Source organism: Anser brachyrhynchus (assembly GCF_964034855.1).
Source record: "Anser brachyrhynchus genome assembly, chromosome: 10".
NCBI lineage: Eukaryota > Metazoa > Chordata > Aves > Anseriformes > Anatidae > Anser > Anser brachyrhynchus.
The window spans coordinates 7,683,586-7,698,853 of NC_137705.1; the positions used below are offsets into that span (position 1 = coordinate 7,683,586).

At 46.2% G+C, this 15,268-nt stretch overlaps 1 long non-coding RNA gene across 1 annotated transcript; it reads left to right on the forward strand.

The window, feature by feature from the left end:
• The first annotated feature begins 2,190 nt into the window (after window positions 1–2,190).
• Window positions 2,191–10,325, forward strand: LOC308200275. Its single transcript, XR_013955408.1, has 2 exons — window positions 2,191–2,607; window positions 6,191–10,325. It is a non-coding gene; the product is annotated as an uncharacterized lncRNA (long non-coding RNA).
• Window positions 10,326–15,268: the final 4,943 nt, after the last annotated feature.

Genomic DNA, 15,268 nt, shown 5'->3' on the forward strand with positions numbered 1-15,268 from the left:
TACAATTTGCAACATTTATTTTTTTCTCTGAACATAAAGTTTCGTATTCTGTGCTTTGTACTGGTTTATAATGACAAGCAGCTTTATGGATCTGTGGGCCACAGAAAAAAACTGATGTAAAAATCCGCTGCAATTAGGAAATTGCACACGGTGAAACAAACAAACAAACAAACAAACATTGTTTAGCAGGTTCACGTAAATTACTCTTCATAATTTTGCATTTTTTCTATGAAACGGATAGCTAGCCGGACCCACATGCACACAGGACACGACAGCACGTGCTTAAAACCAGCGCGCTGTGGTCCTGGCGTTGAGGACCCAGCGGGGATGTGCTGGATTCGGGTGTTAATCGGGGAGCAGGAGGCCAGCCCGGCTGCGCTCAGCGCCGCGTGGCAGCAGGGACGTGCCACCCCTGGTGCTGCCGTGCTGGATGCTGCAGTACGGGGGCTCAGGGAGGGGACGAACAAGAACTCGGCTCTGATCCAGCTGCACGCAGAGGTTTTATACCTGCAGGCAGCATGCCGCGGGCTCGTGCCAGCTGCCTTCTCTTCGGGCAGGTCCCAGGGAGCACCTGATCTCCGCGCAGCCTGTGAGCTAACTGAAGGGTTGCCCAGAGGGCTTTAAAACCATGCAGAAAGGTGAAGAGCAGAGAGGAAACCTGGCAAAGCCCATTGAAGGCGTGCGATGCATACTTCTGTCTTTGCTGGTGGCCATTAGAAAGTCTGTAGCGTGGGACCCAAGCTCTGTGCTCACCTAAAACTAAGCTTGAGCTATCACCCAGTAGATTGGTCTGTCACTGAGACCTGATACGTCCAGGCCTCAGGTCTTCTGCTCATCACCAGTAGCAAGATGTGGAGCGCGTTTGCCCCCTGGGAGGACAAGGGCTGGGCACAGGTCACCCCCTCAGGGGGAGCACGTGGGAAGAAGGAAGGGACAGAGAAGAGCATCCCCTCTACTGCCCCTGGGAAACACCACCGCCCTCCTCACTCCCGTCCTGGCAAGGCTGGGAAAACCCCAAGGGATGCTTTCGCTGGAGATGGAAACTAAACTAAACTAAACTAAAAATAAAAAATATCATCTCCGCAACAGTTTTCATCTCCATCAGAGTTTGTGATAGAAAAAGGCAGCAGCATTTCCGACTGATAAACACTGCCTTCGTGCACCATCCTGAGGAGCAGAAAGCCCAGGTCTACCACACAAGAACTACTTTAAATTTAAAACAAAATCGCTTGATGTTTGTATTTGGAAAGGCAGAGAGCTACATCCTTTTTTTCAATAGGGAAGTTAATGTTACATTCAAAAAATGGAATGATAAATACATTTTATTACATAATATGTTTAAATTTTGATTTATGATGCTCTTGCTTCACCACCAACTCATTTCCTTTTTCCCTTTCATAATTCAAGCTTTCATCTCCCATTCCTCTGAGAAATACTTTTGTTGTGTTTTTTTGTTGTTTTTTTGTTATTGTTTGTTTTGTGTGCATGTGTTTTAACAAGGAAAACTCTTTAAAAAGCGTTCTGCCTCCTCTTCCACTCTTACCTATAAGTGATATAAATAGAGGTATAATTAGACATTAAAAAGTCAACACATTAAGCTTCTTAATTATGATTTGCCTATTGAGTTAATATCCTCGTAAATCATTCTGCAGATATGATTGCTTTTTCCACTCATAATTGCATTGTTTATCCTATAGAGGCTTTCCATTGAGTTATTTAAAGCTGAAGGTACTTGTTAATTGTAACAACAGCCCATGTACAAAGCAGTCATTTGCATTATCCTTTCTTACTCAAAACTTCTAGATACAGAAGCAATTTGCAAAATCCGACATATTGTCTATTTGCATTTCAGGCATGTTTTTTTTTTTCTTCTAAAACATAACTACAAATATCTTTAAAGTGGATATGTAGATTTATGTATCATACATCAAAATTTACACCCGTTGTATCTCATGCTGTTAGGCCCAGTATCTAGGTTCCAATGTTTTCATAACTCAGGCCGTGGGCTAGGTAAGTTAGATTGCAGCTACCTGTGGCTCTCCAGAAGGAGCACCACTGAATTTAAACTATTTCCTAAGCTCAGGGGAAATAAACAGGCCTGATTATAACCTTTCTTCCAGCAGACAGCAGTTTCCTACAAGCATACACGTATCATCCATCTATGAAGAATGCTAATTAACGGAAGACACAGTAGCTACCTGATACCGCACAGAGTTTTGCGATGAGTGATTAACTCTGAACAGCTTGAAAATCAGGTGCAAATTAGGAAGGGGTGGAACTGGGATGCAGGAATCCTTAAAAGGTCAGATGATCTCCTATTCTGATCTTTTTCCCAGAGGTGGGTGCCCTAATGAGTGGTCTTCTCATGTGGCTGACCATGCTGTGTATTTGGAGAGTGGGTAAGGTATGGCGAGGAAACAGCGGTCATAGAGGAATGGTCCCTTGTGACTCTGCTTGGTGTTCTTCATCTCCTCATGTTGGGCTGCAGCAGTCAAGTTATGGCTTGCACAGGCAAAGCCTCCTTTGCCAAGCTGAATACCAAGATATTCATCCTTTCAGCTCTTGAGATGTGGTTTTGGCTTGCTCCTGAAGGCCAGCACCTCTCAGGTATGTGTTCCACAAAGGTCTGGGTCTACGCAGAGCCTGATGGCAGGACTCCTGGTGCAAGGTGGTGGGAGGGTCTGCTCCAACCTTGTTGCTTTTTCTATACAGGAATTCACTTGTGGTTGGGTTGTATGAGCTGCTCAAGAGGGAAATCATTGTTTTTTAACCATTTGTCTGTATGCCTTTGGCGGGCTCTTGGATACCTCCTGAGGAAGTAAGCTTTCACTTATGCTTGTCTTGCTGAATCAGGTGGCTCAGAATAACTGAGGCAGTTGCTTTCATATAAATCAGGCTCCATCTCAAAGGCCGAGTGTAATGATAGAACTGCTGGAGGAGTGGAAAAGCTGTAATAATATGTCTTAGTCTTAGAGGTCCTTTCTGCATTATTTGCTATGCTTTTTCTTTGCCTTAAGAGCTAGTCCATGTATGGCTCAATGATGAGGAACTCTGTAAAATTTCTCACTGAAATTTTTATCACTCTTTGTCTTTTCCCTTCCCCATTTCGAAGATCAGGCAAATCTACTCAATATTTTGCTTTTACTAGCTTATCCCTTCTGGCACTCCAGTGCTTTCTTAGTAGGGAAATCCTCCTCCTCTCTTCTTGCAGTGCTCAGAAGCCACAGCTATGGGCAGAAGGACTAGCTGTGCTGAGCTCCGTGGGTGCTTTTTGTGGTCTGAGTTATTTCTGAGACTAATGAGCTTATTGTCTCTTCTTGACAAGATTTGTTAAGTGCCTGCCTAAAGAAAGCAAACAGCGAGAGCTCTGAACCTTTAGAGCAATGTCAAGTTGGTGTTCAAGCCCAGGTAACTCCCCTCCTGCAGCTTGGCAAAACCTCCCTGCAGCTCAGCTCCTCCTCCGGCACCCGCGGTGTCTGAGTGCTGTGCAAGATGTGCAAATGGTATTTTCCTTTCTGCTGTCAGCTCTCTTCTCCACATCATTTACTACTTCAAATAATGCTTTGAAAAAGGAACTCTGTCTGCTTTCAGATGAAAAATGACAATTCCTGGCTAACCTGTTCAAGCACATTGACAGGAAAGCTGTAATTTCAGGATGGCATCTTTCCCTTTACAGTCATGAGATTTATTGCAGATGAATGGAACAACTGAGAAGTAATTTCTTAGTCACAAGTTTCAATAGGTACATGAGGAAATGCTGTGATAGTCCATTGAGGAGCTACATTACACATAATTTGTGGAAGTGCTCTCAATAGTCTGTCTACCTTCTTCATGGCATGAAATGGTGCCTGCGCAAACATGCTTTTCCAGGAAAGCTCAAAGGATTTTTTGTTTCAGTGCTGTAGAATTTGCTTCATTTTTTTTAGGTTAAATTACTGTGTTTAGAAAGTGTTTTTTAGTCTGTCTCTGCATCCCTTTAGGCTTTTCTATAGATTAACCACAGAGACACTTATTAAAAGGAGAAAATGCATTTCCTGCTGTATTTCTGTAGTAGTGTAGATTTCAGTTTGGACCTTGAGGCTTTCCCTAATTTTATATAGCTGTCCTTTCCACCAAGTGGAAAGAAGCCTTCAATGTAGGATTTATACCCAAGTGGTACCCATTGGCTGTTAAAAAACTGATGCTTTTCTTGAGCTCATGATCAGCCAGGTGACTTTTTCTTGATGAGCTGGTTGTCATAAAGCTCTGTGGCAGGCAGGACACAATGGAACTGCTGGCAGCCTGGGAACATGGTGCCACTTACGCCAGACTTACGATAAACATTCTGAAAAGCACTTCCAGTTATTTTAAATTGCTTTATTCTCTGCATCCCTGAACTCTGATCACTCACAAATTGAAGAGCTCTTAAAAACTTTAAGTACTCCATTAATTTTAAATTGCTCTGAACTGGACAAGCTCAGAAACCCAAAGCACTCTTGAAAATCTGAAGTGTTACAATTACTTTGAATAGCTCCAAAAATGTGGGTTCAGAATCCCTTTTTTTTTTTCGCTTTCATATTTTCCCTTGCAATGCAACAAACAGAGCGGGGGCATTTTCAGCAAACTAGGAAATGAAATATGCATTCTAAGAATAACCCAAATTGTTAAACTAAAGAAGGAGCAACTTCAAAAAAGCTTAATATACAAAGGCAGCCGGAAAATGTCTTCGTGTACTCCTGTTTATGACAAATCTTAGATGCAAGTGGACAACTGCAATGTTTCTTTGTTACTGATGACCATTAACTAACTTCTCAGGGAGGTCAGTGCTGCTTCCCTGTGCTGGCTGCCCTGTCGGTGCAGTGTCTGAGAGCCAGGTTCCTCTGGGGCTGCTGGGCACTGCCTGTGAGCGCAAACACTTCTGATTTCCGCTTGGGTTGGCAGTAAGCCTCATCCCTGAAAATGGCACTGAGATTGTGATAAATATTTTAATAAACCCTACATGAAAAGAGAGGGTTGATAAGGACCTGAGGTTATCTTCAAGTTGTGTCCAAGGAGTGTGAGTACAGGGGTAGTGAGACTGTTTTAATGTTGCTCACTCCTCGTACACCAGTGGCAGAGCCTCCTGCGGAGGCTGAGATTTGATCTGTTTCCATCACATCTCTAGGTACTAGGTATCTGTGGCAGAGTTTCTGCCACAAAGCATATTCCCCACCTCCATGATCAGGATGCTTATCCTGGGGTAGAGGAGAGCAGAGACACCTCTGGACCAGCTCAGCGGTGCGGTGGCTTTGGCCCTTCTCTGTGGGGAAGGAAGAGGAGCAGAAGGTGGTCTCCTGCGATGCTTGTAGTTGTGTGGGATAACAAAATGGATTTGCATTAACCGATATACTGGAGGAGTGAAGCTCCCCAGGGTTGAGGTGGCATCCTGTGTGCTTCCAGCTTGAGGTGACAGCGCTGCCTGCCCTGGGGACGTGGCCCTGTGGGAGGGGGCCTCTTGTTCAGGCACAAAAGCTCAGCAGCAGAAAGCTTCCCACAAGAAAGAAGAGCAAGATTAGAAGCAGAAATGAGTTTTGAGATGAACACCTTAAAGATCAGACAGCACCAGGCTGGCTGGGGACTCTATACATTATTATGCATCAGACACCGCCCTGTGAGGTCTGGGATGCTCTTGCAGACCCTGTGCTGTGCACACTCCTGTTGAGGAGGAGGAGCCCACAGACAAGCTGCTTCCAGCTAATACCTAACTGAAAGGAAATCCCCCTTTGGCAAGGCGTGGGAGGAGCAGTACAGTGCTGGGGACAAGTCACACTGTGATCTCCAGCTGCTGGAGGGAGCTGGGGATGACTAATGTGGAGTGCAGCAGCACAACAGGTTGCGCCCCCCGTTAAGTCTTTGATTTTGGTGGCAGCCGCTGACAGACGATGCTAAGAGATGCTTCATGTGCTCAGATAAAACTGCCTGAATGCTGTCATAAATAGAAACTATAAGTAGTTTTTTCATCACAAAGAGGATATAAAATAATGGCTGTACAGGAAAGCTTTTGGGGATCTTGAAGTCATTTGTTCTGCCAATTTTTTTAAGCAGTATTTATTGCAAAGTAAATAATTCAGCATCTTTAAAAATATAAATAAAGTCTCTGATCATTACTTCCAAGCAACAATATCAAATATTTAGGTTTTCCTCCTTTCTGAAGTAACTGTTTCCATCACAGGATCGTGGCCTCCCGTGTGGTTCAGCAATGCGAAGCTTTAATCTTCAGTCACAACAACTATCAAACACTCGCGCAGCCCTCGCTGTCATCGGGAGATCCGCTGTTTAAGAGCGCTCTCCCCTTCTACACTCTGATCTCTCTGCTACCTTCAGCTGGGAATAAACATTTGAGGAAGCCGTTTTTCATCTCTCCAAGGAGATTTTTCACTTTGGGAGCTCGGTGGCATCCTTGCTTTCCTTTGCTACAGCCCTAATTCCCCAGACGTGTGCAGGTCTGTGCCAGGGCTGCTGTCCCCATGCCCCAGAGCTGCTCTGCACCAGCCCTGCTACACAGAGCGTGGTGGGGCGATGGCAGCAGCACATTTCCCACCACTACTCCCTCCTTATTAATGCTGTGTAATCAGTCAGTCCACAAGTAATTAATAATGGCTCTAATTGCCTTTCTACTCCTCCACCCTCCTGCTGGCAGAGGCAGCTGTGTCAATCTGACACAGGAGCGGTCGGCTTGTCCCCTCGCCAGAGGAGAGGAGCATCCTGGTGTATTTCAGAGCTCTGGGTCGGTGCTGAGCTCCAAGGTGGTTTATTTGTCAGGAGGAGTGCAAGTTCATTTATTCTTTAATTTTAGTTAACAGGCCCTCACCCCAAAAAGCTTGATGCTGGTATTAAGGCTGTCTGTATGCGTGAGAAATGCAATAAATACTTGTATTTGGACATTTGGGCTCCTGAATGAAAAAGCCAAGTGTGCAGAGCGCCCAGCCAGCTTGGTCAAGACAGCTCCAGCACTGCTTCTCTCAAAGGGAAAGACCAGGACTGCTGCTTCCCTTGCTGGTTTGAAATCTGGAGGTCCAGCAGACTTCATGGGGTGGTTCAATCTGCAAGAGCACAAATGCTTGCTCTGGCCACCCCAGCAAATAAGGGTGAAAACAGGCACCTCGAAGCTGCTGCCCAACGTGAACACAGAGACCACCTCGGTGTGTTAGTGTGGCTTTGTTGGATGAGTGGCAAAAGGATGGGAGAAAAAAGCTGGAGAATACTTTCACCCTATAGCTAATGCGTTCAATTCAGAAAACAGGCAGCATCACCTCAGTCATATGGCGGATGATCCTCTGGCTTCAGGATAGGTCGGCGACACCCAGACCTTCATGAGATCTGAGCTCAGAACATTTGATTTTTACCAGTTCTTCACAGCTCTTGATAGCTTAAGAGAAAAAGACTTAAATATATTTATATATGGATCCAGGAGGTACAAATATTTCATGCTTCCAAAGGAGTGAAGTGCCCAGTGGGTGTGGAGAGCAGGCTGTTCTCGTCTGCACCAACGACCGTGGTTAGTGAACCAAAATGAGCTGCTTGGAGGCAAATACACCCTAAAGCACTTCAGCCATCATCAGCTACTAAAAAGAAAGAGTCAAAAATCCATCACGCAAGAGCTGAAGCCACTCTATGACAAACAGAGGGAAAGGGGGAAGACGGAAGAATCTGCCCACACCAAGGAGCTAAACTGAGCCCTCTCCAAGGGATGAGACACCAGTTTTGTTGCACTGAAGGAGCTGCTAATACCATTCTCAGACCTCCACAAATCCACATGACTAAGGATTACAGCAAAACCTAACGCGAAGCCAAAGCAGCTCCATGTGGTCTGGCAACCTGCAGCATCTGCTGAGCAGAGTGGGGTTTCAGGAACCACCAACTCAGCATCTGCTTGGGCCTCTGAACGCTCGTGACTGCAGAAAAGAGAGGGTGTGCGCAGCCCTTAGAGCCTCACATCAAGCTAAGAGGGTCTGTCTGTCCTCAGGGCTCTTCTTGTGAGTCCCCAGGCAGTGGCAAGGAAAAAGCCAGCCTCTGATCGGTAGGTTTCTGTGCACTCTGCCTTAATCTGCACCCCAACAAGAAAATGTACTCGGGTGAATCAGGAAAGGTTGAAAATCATTGAACTTGATCTTTTGAGAAATAGAGATCTTGGTTCAATGTGTAGAGTCCTGACAGCAGCGACTGCGGTTTCCAGCTGTGCCATCACTCTATTAAAAGATACTGTTTTTTCACTGCAAAGCCTGATTTCCCCTTTCCCGCTACGAGGGGATCCACCTCAGCACTTACAAGTGCGCTGCTGTGGCCAGTGGCCTCCCCCACTGCAGAGTCTTTCAGAAATAATTGCATCAGGACCCCCCTGCGTTCACCCTTTGGCCATTTTATACCTAATTACCCAACATCGGACCCAAATCTCTCTGAGGCTGATCCCAGGTCACAGCTCCTCCACGTCTCCGCTCTTGCAAGCGCAAATGCCACAATCTCTTTCAGCGCGTGACCTTGCCTATAACTAAAAGAAAATGTGAGCTGTTTCATGGTGTTCAGCTCAGCAGGATGCTCGCTCTGCATCAGGCCCCCGTGTGGGTCAGGTGCAGGCCAGATCAGATGGGATTTCATTTTTTTTTTGTCTCCAGGTGACCAGCAAAACATCACCTGGTGCAGGTCCTAGGAGCAATTTCTGTGGAGGTCCTACCTGAAGCGTACCCGCACCACCTAATCTTTGGCAGCCAAATCTTTTAGCTCGCATTTAATTCACTTTGTGCGCTATGTTGATTTTGCACTGATCTTGCTGCTTGAACATTACATTGTGGGATACCAAGTCAAATATTTTACAGAAGCTTAAATCAACATTATTTCCTTTATTAAGCAAAATTGTAATCTCATTACAAAAAAAATCCAGTTAGTTTTAGAAGATCTATTCCTCATCAGCCCCTGTTGATGGGACTAATGATATTATCGCTTACTATTTTTTAATTTCTGCAGTTGTTTCTCATTGCCTAGGATCCATTATCTCCCCAGGATCAAAGCTCAGCAGGCCTATTGATATCCAAATCATTCAACTTTCCCTTAAATAGCAGCTTTTCTTCTCCTGCTGTAATTTCGCCTGTGCACCATGATCCTTGTAAAAACAGCATTAGCCATCCAGCAAGTTCCCTTAAAAACCCTTGTATGCAAATTATTTAGCCTGCTAATTTGAAGATGCTTAAGCTGTTATAACTATTGCTTACTGCCCTCCTGAACTTCTGCTGTTATGCAAATTGTTGTATCATCATCATCTGATGGGAATGCATCATTTGTGGTTGTTTTTCTCCACAGGTTCGGAACAGGAATATTTGTTCATTAAAAAACATTTGCCTTTCTGCATAATTATTGCTATTTCTATAATTTCAATTTGGTAATAGTCCAGAGACATTGTTTGGCTTCTCTTCATTCCTAATATATTTTAAAGACCTTTTCTTATTGCTCTTTTCTCTGTAGCTGTAGTCTCTCTTGTATTTTTTTTTTTTGCTTCCCATATCTAATTTATCCAATTTCTGGTTTCCAAATTACATTAATTGCAACTTTCCCCTTTTCTGTTTGTTTTCTCTTTGGATGCAAACAGTGCTTCTTTCATTGTTCCTCTGAGACACATCTGACTTCTGTAACCATTTTAGCGAGCCTTCACCAGCTGAGAGACTGGGGCTGTCAGAAGTGTTAGTGTAATACCCTACGAAGGCTTTTCCGGAATTTCTGATTTCTGTTTCACATTTCACCCTGCCACGTAATTGTTTCACAGTGTGAAACCCAATGGATATATGGTTAGCTGAGATTTTCTCCGGATTTCCGTGAGTTATCACCAACACTTGATCTTGTGCTCCCAGAGGAACGGCTCCTGCTCTGTCCTGGAGTTGATTCCTCTCTGCCTGTCGGGATGAGGTCTGAGAGCAAAGGCTAGCCTGCTGGATGGCGCTTGTTTTTGCATGAGGGGAACTGAAATAAGCTCTAGATGGACTGAAGTAAGCTCTAGAGCCTCAGCGGGTGCCACCCACCTCAGCCCCACTCCAGGGACGTGTGGTCAATGAGGTGCCTGCCTCGAGGGATCTCCCTTTTAACCACCTCCCTGAATGTAGGTATGTCAAGTTACTGTGCATTTCTCAAACAATGAGCTCCCAAAGCAAAATCCAGCACACCTGAAAGGCACACAGGTTGGTCACACACCCTGTGGATGATTTCTTGGGAAGATGAAGGCCAGCAAGCTGTGAAGACAGCATCTCTCTGACGGAGATGCCTTTCTTTGCATTTTGATCAGATTGTTTAAAACAAATTGTATCAATTTCCTTCACACTGTGCAGTCTGAATCTTAAAAACTAGCACACTGAAGTATGAATAAATTGAGAATAAATTGTTCTATATTCCTGGGAAGCTTCAGTCTTCCAGGATCTGGCTACCCACTTTAATAACTTCATGTTCTGCACAGCCACCAAATAAGTAGTTCTCTGCTAATTTATGTCACTAGGTTGTAATTAGTTTCTAGTAATTCTCTTGTGTGAGGCTCTGTATAAATACAGAACAAAAATAGCCCCTGTGCTAGGAACTTTCAGCTCGAATGACACAGAAAGCAGTGCTGTATGAACAACCATAGGACAATGGTGGGCCTTATCTATTCATAGTTAGCTGTCAGATCAGACTGATATTAGATAAAATTACTTCATATCAACTCCACTCACATTAAAATTGTTACAGAGAGTCAGATTTAATTGAGGGAAAAAAAACCCACTGTGTTAATTTTACTTTATTGTAAAATACAGAAGTGTTCTATTAAAGCAAAATCTTGCTAGCATCTTCCTCTTTTACACCAGTCCATGTGTTTCCCAACCTTTGAGCTTCTCGGGGATTCTGCTCTTCTTTATTTAGACCAAACCATTGCTATGGCCAGCCATAGCTTGCTCGGCAGCCAGCAGCGTTGGGTGTGCTGTCTCCAGTGACCGACTGCCAGATGAAGGGATGCTCGTGGTACCCAGGGGCAGGGAAGCAGCCTCGTTTCCAAAGCACAGGGCACTGCTGCATCAAGTTGCCTGGATATTTTACATTCTTTGGATGATCTTGGGATCTAAAATCTGCTTTTCTATAGAGAAGAAGTAACTGAATAGCATCTCTAGGAGCCCACTCACAGCGATGACCTCTACAATAGACAGCAAAATTGATTAAATGTACACCTACTTCCCTGCAGCTTCAGCAAGGCCAGCAGGTCAATCACATTAATATCAGATACTCTATTTTACTGGAGATTTCTTGCAGAAATAAATGTCAGCATGGCTGCAGTCCAAAAATCTAGAGTCACTGGAGAAGTCAAACATAAATGGATCATATCTTGTGGTTTTACGAAGCTCTTGCCATTGATATTCCTCCCAAGGCACCTCAAGCTATGGATGCAATACAGGATGTGCTCGGTGATTAGCAGAAATGTTTTGTCAGATAGAGTGCCTGAGCACAACACAGAAGGGAGTGAAATGCAGCGGCTGTTGGGATGCAATCCATCTCCGCTGACACTAGAGACATTATTATAAACATCTCCGTCTCCATTAGGGGCACGGGTTCCTTTCCGTAGCTCTGGAGGCTGCTCAGTACTGCCAGGGCACAAGATGGCAGACGCATTTAAGACACCTAACATAAAATGGGATGGACCATAACCTGAAAGTGCCTGTCAGGCTGTGATCTCTCCAAAAGATGGACCTTGTTCTTAAGGATTCAGCTGTTTTGGTGATTGATGTCTTAGAGGCTGCTTGCTGCAGTGTTAGAGACATGCCCGTGGCCTGTGAGCCCTTCCGCTCTTTCTCCCTTTGCAGACCCGTGTTCACAGGTCAGACCCCTGCTTCCTCCATCGCTTCCTTGTCCCAACGTGTCCCCTGTGCCAGGATTGCTGTCACTGTGGTTTTCCATCACGCATATGTGGGCTGGAGATCTGGAAGTGTGAAAGCTCAGGGATTTCTTCTGCTGTGCTTTGGTGCCCCAAACCAGCCTATGGGCTTGACTTCCATATCCAAAAACCTGAAAAAAAAATATCCTGAGATTTTACGGCTTGCACTGCAGTATATTAAGGACGCTCCACACATTCAAATACACAGCTTCAAATAGTGGGGCGTTATGGAATAAGATGGAAATTAAAGGGAAAAGGTGAGTGCTTCAGTGGTCCTGTCCTCTCGTGCCCCAGCATCACCCAGGCAGTGTGAATCCAAGTCCGTGCAGTCCCCAGACAGCTCAAGCGCCTGCTGAAAGCGGTGACGCCACTGAGGCATGAAGCTACTACCGTGTGTTTGTATGACTGGCAACTGCTCCCAACGTTTCTTGTTTTCTTTACTTATCTTCATCCCTATCAGATTAAATTATGCTTGAAAATGTTTTAAAAATATTGAACAAGTTCAGTATATCACTAGGGGGAGATTTATTATGTTTGTAGCGTTATTAAACTTGTATCTCATACCTTTTTAGTACCAGTTTTTCGTAAGTCAATTAGCCAGAGCTTTTCTGTACCAGCAACACTAATGAAACCTCTAATGGGCTGCAATCAAACCATTTTTTGTTAATATACAGAAGTGCTGGGATTTATGTTTAAAGAACAACAAGTAGAGAGTGGTGCCGTGTCTTTGAAGACTATGGGTTGTGCTTGCGTTTTCAGAGCCTGGCTCATTCCGTGATTACGGTGTCACGGCGCTGCCCCTACAGACAGGCTAAACGTGCTCCTTTTTACCTGCAAATCACAGTCAGAAGCAACTGCTTTTCCCCCCCGTGGGCCTCAGAAATGTTTGTGGTCTCAGCTGTGTCCGTGACTTGTCAAGTGCCAAGTCACCGTTTCCAAGCCCCACGTCCAGTCCCGCGCGGCAGGGGCAGCTGTCTCAGCACGATGAGGCACAGCACGCTGCACTCTGTGGTCTGCGGGCAAAAGGAGAACAAATAAAAATCCATGAGCTGAGTTAGAGAAATGGCAAGAAAAATGGCCCGGTGCTGTTCTTCGACTGGAGCAAAGCAGGAAAGCGCTCAGAAACTGGAGATGCTCTCAAAGTACGAGGAGATACATGTTCTGAGAAGAAAAAAGGTTGTAAATATCCGTGTTATGGGCAATGTATGCATGAACACAAGGCAGTAAATCCCAGTAAACGCCGGGGCTGGTGACATTTTGGAGCCTTCCCTCAGCCAAACCCTTCTTGTGGCAGTGACATTGTGAGGGGACGATGCTCTGCCGCCAGGAGCAGGGGCAGCAGCTCCTCTGACATGGATTATTGTGGGATGCTGGACAGCAAGAGGCACTCAGCTTACGGATGCTGTGACATACGCTCTTGGAGGACTTGCTAAACTGCAGCAGAATTTACCTAGTCACCCACTTTCTATTTCAGAGGGAAAAAGGGCAGCAAATATTAAGCGAAGTGGTCCTGTGAGAGCTTTCTTTCTCTCACTCCTCCACAACTGCAGGAATTTTAAGAGACGAGGGACAGTAGGAAGGCTAGAAATAAGCATGACACTTTTATTGGCTTATATATTTTTAGATGGAGAAACATGCTACCTCGGATACAGGCAGAATTATATAAAAGAAAGGTGCCCTGGCACTGCTGTAGAGCTTCACATAAAACAGCGCAAGGAAGCCATGCAAGCATTCAATGAACAATCCTGAGCTTAGCTCCTTTGGTACCTTGGTATAATTTATTGCTTCTTAAGAGGTGGCTCAGCCAAAGCCTACCCGAGTCTGTGCAGGGGGAGTATACAGTGCTGTCACCTAGCAGGAAAAGGTGCAGTGAAATGGGAGCTGAGCCCAGACAGAAGGCTGAAAAGACAGCACAAAATGTTAAATAGAGACAATATTTAATAAGCTACGTGCATACACCAGCTTCCCCCTCTTGGCATCAGGAGTGGGGATCCTGAAGCACAGGCATGGAATTATTGGGCGAGATTCAGCAACAAGCTGCCGTCAGCCTCGAAAACCCATTCCCATCACTTGTGGCCAAAAAATACTTGATCGCATCCTTCGTTTTCAGCTTGGGCAGTGTCGGCACAGGGCAGGAGAGGTCAGGCATCTTCCTCTTCCTCTGCAGGGGGCTGTCCCTGCCCACCTGCCCTGCTTGTCTGACCACGCAGGTGTGTACCAGCCTGGCACATCCTGCAGAACCATGAAGCCTTCTGTGGCTCGTCCCTTCTGAGTGGTGACTGCCACGCTCCTGCACGCGCAGAGCGCTGCCAAGCATCACTGGGATCCTGCAGGGAAAAGGCCCAGAGCAAAGCCTGCTCGGGGACAGCTTGCCCTGGTGACATGAGTGCTGGCTCCTGTGGGGACTGGGGAATCCGCTGGCAAATTTCTGCAGTTATGTTTTTTTTTTTCCAGGGAAGAGCTCCTCGCCTCCCACTGCGCTTGGAGCCACAGGGCTTTAGCTGATATTAGCCTTTTTTTTTTTTTTTCAGCCATCTGAAATCCAGCAAGCAGTGCTGGTTGCTGCTCCCCCCTGCCATTGCTGGCCTCCTTGGGGGGAACATTTTGGCTGCTTTAGCCTCTGAAGATGTGTTTGGAAATCTGGATGAATCCAGGGAGCAAATTCACTCTTTTACTTTCCTTGCAAATGCCACTGAAGTCATTGGGCTTCACAGCTATTTCCATCTCCGTGTACTGCTGGCAAAACACTGCCCTGCCCTCCCCGGTGGTGCTAACCCTCCTGTGGCTGGTCCTCACTAGGATGAGGAGCTGCTTGTGTTTTTCACGTAGTGTTTAGCCAGCCCTGCTTCCACGAATGCTCCCAGAGGCTCGCTGGCCCATGGTGCGCTGCCTGGGCACCCAGCGTGTGCTGCTGCGCGTGTAATTGTGCATGGTGCGAGCTGCTCAGCACACGCGCAGCGCGGGACCCGTACAGCACGGTGTGTGTGCGTGCAGCACGGTGCACGTACAGCCCCGTGTATGTAAAATAAAGTGCATGAATGACAGGGTGCAGACAGCACCATGCACATCTAGCGTGCTGCCCGTACCACAGGGTGCGCAGACAGCACTGAGCGCACCCTGCACGGAGCACGCACAGCACAGTCCCCAGGGTCACCAGCCTCCATCGGCCCCCTGGAGAGCCTGGTGAGGAGGCACCAGAGAGGCTCTGAAGGAGCAGAACTCCCCAGCAGACTCAGTGCTGATGGAGCCAGGCTGCCCAGGGCGCTGGGGTGTCCTCAACTCCCTCCCAGCCCACCCAGGACCACGTTCCCAGTTCCTCCTTCCCCCCCAGCCGCACTGGGATAACGCGGAGCTACTGGAGCCATTCTCTGCTAC